The sequence below is a fragment of the Staurois parvus genome, unplaced genomic scaffold, assembly GCF_062004578.1.
Source record: "Staurois parvus isolate SC_StPar_1 unplaced genomic scaffold, SC_StPar_1.0 ptg000940l, whole genome shotgun sequence".
In the NCBI taxonomy this organism is placed as follows: Eukaryota; Metazoa; Chordata; class Amphibia; order Anura; family Ranidae; genus Staurois; species Staurois parvus.
Window position 1 is genome coordinate 13,156 of NW_028318736.1, and position 8,988 is coordinate 22,143.

Consider the following 8,988-nt stretch of genomic DNA (forward strand, 5'->3'; position numbering starts at 1 on the left):
GTAGTAATTTACCTACTGGGGGGCACAACTAAGCTGCCACACCTTACCTGTTATCACCCTACAGAGCAGGAATCAGTGTATGGGTGTACGGTATGGGCTAGCCTGCGGTGCAGCACAACAGCTTACAATCTTACACAAATCTACAGTATTCCCCCTCCCATAACTGCTCCTGTAGCACGTGCCTGAGTATTCCTTCTGAACAAAACGCCAGTCTGGCTTGAGTTTGTGGGATTTTATCAGCTCTCCAAAGTGAAATGTCACTTTAAGTTATGGAGTCCTTCCAATGAACAGTAACAACACTTGTGGCCTGACACAGAGACCTTAACTAACTATAGGCCTGGACTCAATCTATAGGCACCAACACTGAAATGAGGTGCGTGCACGATCTTACCGACCCGGGTCTGTATTGCAGCCGATGGTGACTCTGAACAGAACAAATGTCTCTCTCTCACAAGCATGCAATGTCATCAGCCTTCCTGGCAGCGATCTTCCTTTCTCTGAACAGGATCAGCGTCTTGAACACCATCAGCTTCACTTAGCTGCAGTTCTCACACCTGGAAGCCAACGGATTCTCTCCTCACATGGCTCTTTTCCTTCACCATCATCAAAAACATGGCTCCAGTCTCTCTCCCTGTTCACTTCTCCTTGAGAAAACCCCACCCCTTATTGAATATAGAAATAGCTATGCAGCCTGAAGCTGTGTTAGAAACAGGGACATCTTGTGGCCAAACTGCATAACGTCAGTCAGGACGTTCTCTAATTTACTTCACACAGTATTCAAACAATGAGAGCTTTTTCCCATCTTACACCTCCATGCTGCCAAACAAGCCTACTTCCTGACCCTCATCAATACCCTCTCCTCCAATACTCTCTCCGCCCCCACCCAGCACCTCACTCACCGCCCTTGAGATTGCCAATCACTTTAAAAACAAGATTGACACAATTTGCAAGGACATCGCCTCTGCTCAAACTCCCTCCAAACCCGTCCCCTCTCACACAGCTACCCCCTCATCACCCCTCTCCTTCAGCCTCACCACTGCTCTGACCTCCACCCCACCTAACATTCCTAACACTGAAGCCCCCTCAACACTCCACACCTTCAGCCTTACTACCATCGAGGAGGTCACTAAGGTCTTCTCTGATGCCCGCCTCACCACCTGCCCCCTCGACCCTATCCCCTCTCAACTCCTACGACCTCCCTCCCCCTCCATCCTATGCTCCCTCACCCACATCTTTAATCTCTCCCTCTCTTCCGGCACTTTCCCCTCCCCTCTGAAGCATGCACACATCACTCCCATACTTAAAAAGCCCTCCCTGGACCACAATGACCCGAACAACCTCAGACCCATCTCCCTGCTCCCATTCACATCCAAACTCCTCAAGTGCCTAGTCTACAATCGCCTAAGCTCTCACCGCAACGACAACAACGTCCTCGACCCCCTACAGTCCGGCTTCCGTCCCCTACACTCCACCGAAACCGCCTTACTCAAGCTCTCCAATGACCTACTAACCGCCGAAGCTAATGGCCACTATTTATTGCTCCTACTCCTCGACCTCTCCGCGGCCTTCCACACAGTCGACCACCCCCTCCTCCTCAAAAAACTACACTCCCTCGGCCTCAGATTCCGCTCTCTCCTGGCTCTCGTCCTACCTATCACAACGCTCCTTCAGCGTTACCTATAATGCTACCACCTCCCCCTCACTCCCCCTCTCTGTTGGGGTCCCTCAAGGCTCTGTCCTCGGGCCCCTTCTCTTCTCCATCTACACCTCCTCCCTTGGCCAACTCATACACTCTCACGGCTTCAACTACCACCTCTATGCCGACGACACACAAATCTATCTCTCAACCCCCCACCTCACCACCTCAGTCTCCGCCCGAATCACACACCTACTGAGCGACATATCAGACTGGATGTCGCTCCATTTCCTCAAACTGAACCTCTCCAAAACTGAGCTCCTAATGTTCCCCTCAGCCCACACACTACCCCCCACTGATTTCTCCAACACGTCCAACAATGCCAATATCAAACCTGCCCTGCAGGCCAGAGTACTTGGTGTCATTCTGGACTCCAACCTATCCTTTCAGCCCCAAGTCCAATCAATAACAAACTCATGCAGACTCCACCTCCGCAACATCGCCAAAATCCACATGTTCCTAACCCCAGAAACCACTAAACAGCTCATCCACTCCCTCATCATATCACGACTCGACTACTGCAACTCCCTCCTCACTGGCCTGCCTCGCCGCTGGCTATCCTCACTTCAGTCGATCCTGAATACAGCAGCCAGACTCATCCACCTTACCAACCACTCCATTTCCACCACCCCCCTCTGCCAATCCCTCCACTGGCTTCCGATTGCTCAACGGATCAAATTCAAAATCCTATCACTGACATACAAAGCCGTCCACCATACTGCCCCAAATTACATCACTGACCTAATATCCAAGTACCACCCAGCATGCACACTCCGCTCCTCACAAGACCTCCTTCTCTCTAGTTCCCTGGTCTCCTCCTCCCATTCCTGCCTCCAGGATTTCTCCATGGCATCACCCATCCTCTGGAACTCCCTACCCCAATCCATCAGACTATCACCTACTCTCCTCTCATTTAGGCGCACCCTGAAAACCCACCTCATCAGGGAAGCCTACCCCACCCCCTGCTAATTGCTGACCTCCTCCACTCTTCCTACCACTCCATCCCCCACAGCTATCACCTCCTATACCACTATCCCCTCCCTCCTAGATTGTAAGCTCAAAGGAGCAGGGCCCTCAAACCCCTCGTGTATCACATTGTATTGTTATTGTTCTGTCACATGTACTGTCCCCCTTTGTAATGTACAGCGCTGAGCGAACTATTGGAGCTTTATAAATACTGTATAATAATAATAATAATAATACCAACATTCCTCCACTGATATCATGGGGGGACTACAAGTCCCAGCTACTCTCCACTGGTATCATATGGGAACTACATGTCCCAACATCCCTCCACTGATATCATGGGGTTTACATGTCCCAGAATCTCTCCACTGATATCATGGGGGATTACAAGTCCCAGCATCCATCCACTGATATCATGGGGGATTACAAGTCCCAGCATCTGTACATTGATATTCCTCTCTGTGCACCCTTAATAAATGTTCAGCTTTGGTGAAGTGCAGGTCCCAGCACACCCTCACCTAAAGTACCCAAATTACAGCACAGTTATTGGAGGAACATAATATAGACTGGAAGGGATGGATGTCCATATGAACCTGTGGACTCAGAATAAAATGATGAGTATTAGAAGATGTTGAACTGATTGAATAAAAATTGAAGCTTTATATTTCACCCCCTAACCCTAACTAATCCTTAACCCTTCACCCCCCTTCCCCTAGGTGACCCCCAAAACTGTATTATCATCTGTCCCTTCTGTAGACATCTTACTTGCTGAAACTTTGGTGCTGATTAGTACCAGTCTTGGCTATGAATGGCACAGATTTGTGGAGGTGACACCTAAAAGTAGGTGTCTGTATAAATTGTAGCCCTAAACAGGGTACATTTCCTTTGTGGCCCTGATATACCAATCTGATGAATGCCAGGAGGAAGGTACTGATTGACCCTCATAGTTATGGATTGTAAATATCAGAAATCCATCCAATTCTGATCTTCTTTGATTAGACAAACAGGCAGCCAATCATTATCCAGGGAACAAAATCCTCCTTATTGATTCCATCCGTTGCACTACAAATGAGTTTATTATTGTTTGTGCTCCTTCCAGGTGATGTCATCTCAGGTCATCTCCTGATGTCATGGCGACCTCTTCCTCCTCATCCTCCTCCTTACAAGGTATGACTGCTGTTTCTAATAATCCCTTCCAATGTTTTCCTCCATCCTGCATCTCCAATGATTAGAATTAGATGATATGACAACTTATGTCTCCGTAGTCTGAAGAAAATCAGTGGCTAGAGATTGCCCTATGGTGTGCAGTTGTGGGGCCTTAGATATATGGACCATCCTCTGCTACCTCCAGAGAAGCTGCTTTCGGGAGACTAGCAAAAAGTTCATCCTCCTGTTGCTGCTGTTGATTATTAGTGTATCCAGTGATCCTAAATCCCTCTCCTGTTCTTCATCAATAAATGCAAAACAGACATTCCCAGGACTCAGCCTTAAAGGAGAAGTAGAAAAACACTATTTTTGTTTTACTTCTCATGGTGATCACAGGAGTGTATTTGGTTCTGCACTTCTGTGACCCATTTCCAGCCAATAGGGCTAAACCCCACTGATCCAGACTTTACAGCCCAAATCTACTCCGATGTGGGGAACAGCAATTAGCTCATCCTCTCAGTGAGCCTCTGAGACCTGATCCAGTCACTCCTGTCTCCTCTAGTGAGTGCTAAAGTGGCAGAGCACTGCTTGAGTAAAGACTGAGAACTGAGCAATGAGCGGTTTTGGATCACTCAATTTTCAGTCTTAAGCCAGTCATAGATGGAGTGATTTTCTTTCCTGCAACCACAGGTTGTAGGAAAAAGAGTTGTTGATGGGGGAATATCTTCTGCGGAGCTTTGTGTTTTCCCTGCCAGAGGGCACAGGGAGCTGTTCCTGCCGGGAGAACACATAGAGATTGGCTATAGCCAATGGCAATAATCACATGAAAAATCCAACATCCTGGTTGTACCCAAGTTGATTGATCAGTCTACCCAGGGGTGGACTGACCATTTGGAAACTCGGGCCCGGGGTCAGTAGGGGGCCCCAAGAGATGCCCCTGGTACCCTTTTGATAGGCTTTTTTGAGTTTGGACACAGGGGCCCCATGATTCCCTATTGCCTGGGGGCCCCAAGGGTTTTCAGTCCACCCCTGATCCTACCCATACATGGTTTGAATCTTGGCTGGTCCCTGCTGAATCTGCTGAGATTTGAATGTCTATGGCCTGCTTTAGAAGCAGTGGGGGACAGCTGCAGCCTTACATTGGTACTGCATCTATCTAGGTGATTATAATTGTTTATTTTTTTTTAAACCTGAACTTCTCTTTTAATAGCCAGTGTGATTGGGATTGTGCTTGTTTGACTGGCAGCCACTGTACTATTTAAGAAGAGAACCTGTGGCCCCTTGGGGGGTGAGCGCTAAATAAAGTTTCTTCATGTTTATTATGAAACAATGACTAAAAATATGTAAAAATGGTCACCCATACATATACACTAGTGAGGTCTATTAAAAAAAAAAAAGATTTTCGCTGTTGTGTCCGTATTCACACAGGCATTTTGAATATTGTGTCTAATAATATTATTTCCTAAGATAACCAGCTTTATTCACTGGCTGTAATTTGATAGTTTCCTTATTTAATGAAATCAGGTAAATGCCACATTAGGGGCATTAGAATGAGCCAATGGTCAGAAGAAAAAAACCTATTAGACACATTATGGGGATTATTCCTGAAGGTTAATGTTTTATAAATAGGCCCACAGTCATGTGAGATTTTCATGAGAAAGCCAACCCCTGGATAGGATAATGTACATATAGACATATTGGGATATGTTTCCCTTTTATATGTTCTTTATAGTATCTTCTTCATGTGTCAGAAGCTGTCCAAACAGGATGAATGCTTATGGTTGCTGATTGTCCTCTCTGCAGGGTCAACCCCTGGTGTCCTGGGAAAAGGTCTACAAACCACCGGGGATCTTATCATATATTCTCTGGAGGATCTGAAAGGATGTGATTTCAAGAAATTTAGGAACAAATTGTCTGATTTCTCCTATGAAGATAAACGTCCCATCCCCCGAGGAAGACTAGAGAATGCAGACTGGATCACCACCAAGGAGCTCCTGATAGACACATATGGAGAAGAAGGGGCTCTGGATGTCGCCATTAAAGTCTTTACACTGATTGGTCTGATGGGACCTGCGAATGACCTACAGGAAAGCAGAGCACAAAATGGTGAGTTCCCATCTATAATGACCATTTCCTAACAATTCCTGATCAACATCTGTGTGTGGAAGAACTAGGAATGTCATCCAGGAGAAGCTATTCAGTCAGAGCTGGATCATCCACAAGGTAACCTATGTAGAAGATTAATGCCCAATGTATGTCCAGGAGTTCAGTTCCAACCTTCATTACCTGGCAGAGAAATTAATCAAACCATGCACCGGCCTGTCATGTCACAAGGGAGGGTGTATTGTAGGCAATTGGTGTCTGATGGGGATTACATTACAGACAGTGCAAATGGGGAAGCTTCTCTGTACCTATTGCAATCCTTATCAATGTCAGTGAAAGTAATGAGGGGAGGGACACATCCATAACAACCTCCATGTGCCTGGAGCACACTTCACACAGGGCCCTGCTGTACAATCATGGTTCAGATTAGGTCTCCAGAAGTCCAACCAAGCCCCCGGGGCCCATAAAACACAGAGGCCAGGGTCAGCTGGGCCACAAGTACACTTTACACATGTTGCAGAGACTTTGTTCAGTAAGAGGCAACCTGATTTCCATCTAACTTGCTTTTTTTAATATTTCCTAATATGTCCGCAGAGTCACTCAGCATCCTGGACAGTGTAATACAACTGAAGCCACTTTTCTATCTCACAAAATCTTCATATATGTGGTTGTATTCCAGAGAAGCCCTCATGAATGTTGCTCGGTGTTCTGAGCCTTGTGTCCTGTGAATCCACTTAAATATATTTTTTTTCCAGACAAACTGAAGAAGATGACAAACGACAACATAATAACAGGTTAGGAGGAAATAAACGTTTGATGTGAAATCTCTTCTGTTCTTTGGCTGAACATTTTGTTCTCTTTTAGTCTGGATGATGTCTGAATGTTATTTCTTCTTCAACAATCCTCCTGTATTTCATGGGATATTTTCTTTTAAGTTTACATTCTTAGGGTTTGTGATTAGAATACAATATTTCCACCTCTGTCTTATAAATACTATTTCATGTGTGTATGAGGAATAAAATATTTTCCTTTCTCTCATAAAGACTTCAGAAAGGAATACGAAGAGTCTGTGAAAGAGACGTTCCAGAGGATTAAAGAATATAATTCCCGTATGGGGGAGGCTGCTTATCTTCAGAAAAGATACACCAAGTTAATAATAAGAAAGGGACCCCAGAATAAAGAGGAAAAAGAACAAGAAATAAGGAGTTCAGGCAGAAGACATCTACAGAGCATAGAGAAAAGACCTTCTGATGGATCATCCCCAACCACAATCCAGGCCCTCTTTGACCCTGATGAATATGGTTTTATTCCTAAGATTGTAGTGTTACAAGGACCTGCTGGGATTGGAAAAACAATGACCTCCAAGAAGATCATGCTGGACTGGGCCTCTGGGATTCTCTACCAAGACAAGTTTGACTTTGTATTTTATCTGAGCTGTAGAGGAATCAACACCATCCCTGGAGACATAAGCCTTGTGGGACTTTTATTCAGAGCGTGCAGACTGCCGAGTTCAGATGACCTTCTGTCTATTCTGAAGGATCCTGGAAGTCAGAGAAAACTTCTCACTATAGTTGATGGGTTTGATGAACTGAGGTGAACTCTGGAGGAAAAATCTGAGCTTACTGTTGACATTTCTATGGAAACCCACAAAGAAATAATTCTACAAAGATTGCTCAGGAAACAGGTTCTTCCACAATCTTCTCTGATCATCACCACGAGGTCACTGGCCATGGAGAAACTTAACACATTCATTGATGATTCTCGCAATGTGGAAATCCAGGGATTTACAAGGGAAGATCGAGAGGAATATGTCCATAAATTCTTTGGAAATAAAGAAGATGCAGACAAGGTTCTCAGTATAATAAAAGACAATGAAGTTCTGTACAGAATGTGTGCCGTCCCCATCACATGCTGGATTGTCTGCACTGTAATGAAACAAGAAATAAAGAAAGATTTGGGTTTAGTTCGGTGTAATACGATGACTTCAATTTACCTTCTCTACCTGGAAGTTCTAATAACCCATCACAGCAAGAAGGACCAGTCTGTACACAGGAAACAAACCTGTCTGAAGAAGCTGTGTGCTCTGGCCAATCAGGGAGTTTTGAACCAACAAATCTTATTTGAGAAGAAAGATCTAGAAAGACATGGACTTTCTCTGTCTGAGGTGGAGTCTGTATTTTTGAATGAGAACATCTTTCATTGGGACGTCCGCACCCAGACCTGCTACAGCTTCATCCACCTGAGTGTACAGGAGTTCCTTGCTGCTTTGTATTATGGGCTGGATGATTGGTTGGGATTTCTGAAAGGCACTTTCCTCCCCAAGATCTGTAAAGGGGAATCACTCTATGGCTTCAGTTCAGATTACCCACATTTAGCATTAGCTGTACAATTCCTGTTTGGTCTCTTAAATGAAAATCCGGTGAAGACATTCTCAGAGAGCACAGGCATCCACATCTCACTCCGAGCCAAACCTGCAATGAAAAAATGGGCCATGAAGGACATCAATGAGACTTTCTATACTCATACCATCTTCTGTCTGTATGAGACTCAGGATGAGGACTTCATTAGGAACGTCATGTCTGGTTGTTCAAGTTTGGAGCTGTTTGGCTCCCGTACCGGTCACTTGTGGATGGACAGTAATTATTCTAAACAGCTAAGCTATTGCTTGAAGACTTTGAAGAGTGAACATTTTCAGTCTTTATATTTTTATTCACTCACTGTGGATCCAGAGTGTCAGAAAATTCTACTTCCATTACTACAGAGGTGTGAGAAGGTCAGGTAAGTGAGTGTGAAGATATCCTAAGTGAATTCAGAGAATGGGCAGGAGCCTGCATACAGTATAACAGTGATTATAAGAAATGTTCTCCATCTACCACACTTGTTAGAGGTCCAGGGAACTCATAGCAGACCTCATAAAACTCATACACAATGTACAGAGATCAATCTCCTATACAAAACATACAATGTACAGAGCTCGATCTCCTATACAGAACATACAATGTACAGAGAGCGATCTCCTATACATAACATACAATGTACAGAGAGTGATCTCCTGTACAGAACATACAATGTTACAG

At 44.9% G+C, this 8,988-nt stretch overlaps 1 pseudogene; it reads left to right on the forward strand.

Annotated features, from left to right (window-relative positions):
* The first annotated feature begins 3,792 nt into the window (after window positions 1–3,792).
* LOC149441879 (NACHT, LRR and PYD domains-containing protein 3-like) lies at window positions 3,793–8,693 on the forward strand (annotated as a pseudogene).
* Window positions 8,694–8,988: the final 295 nt, after the last annotated feature.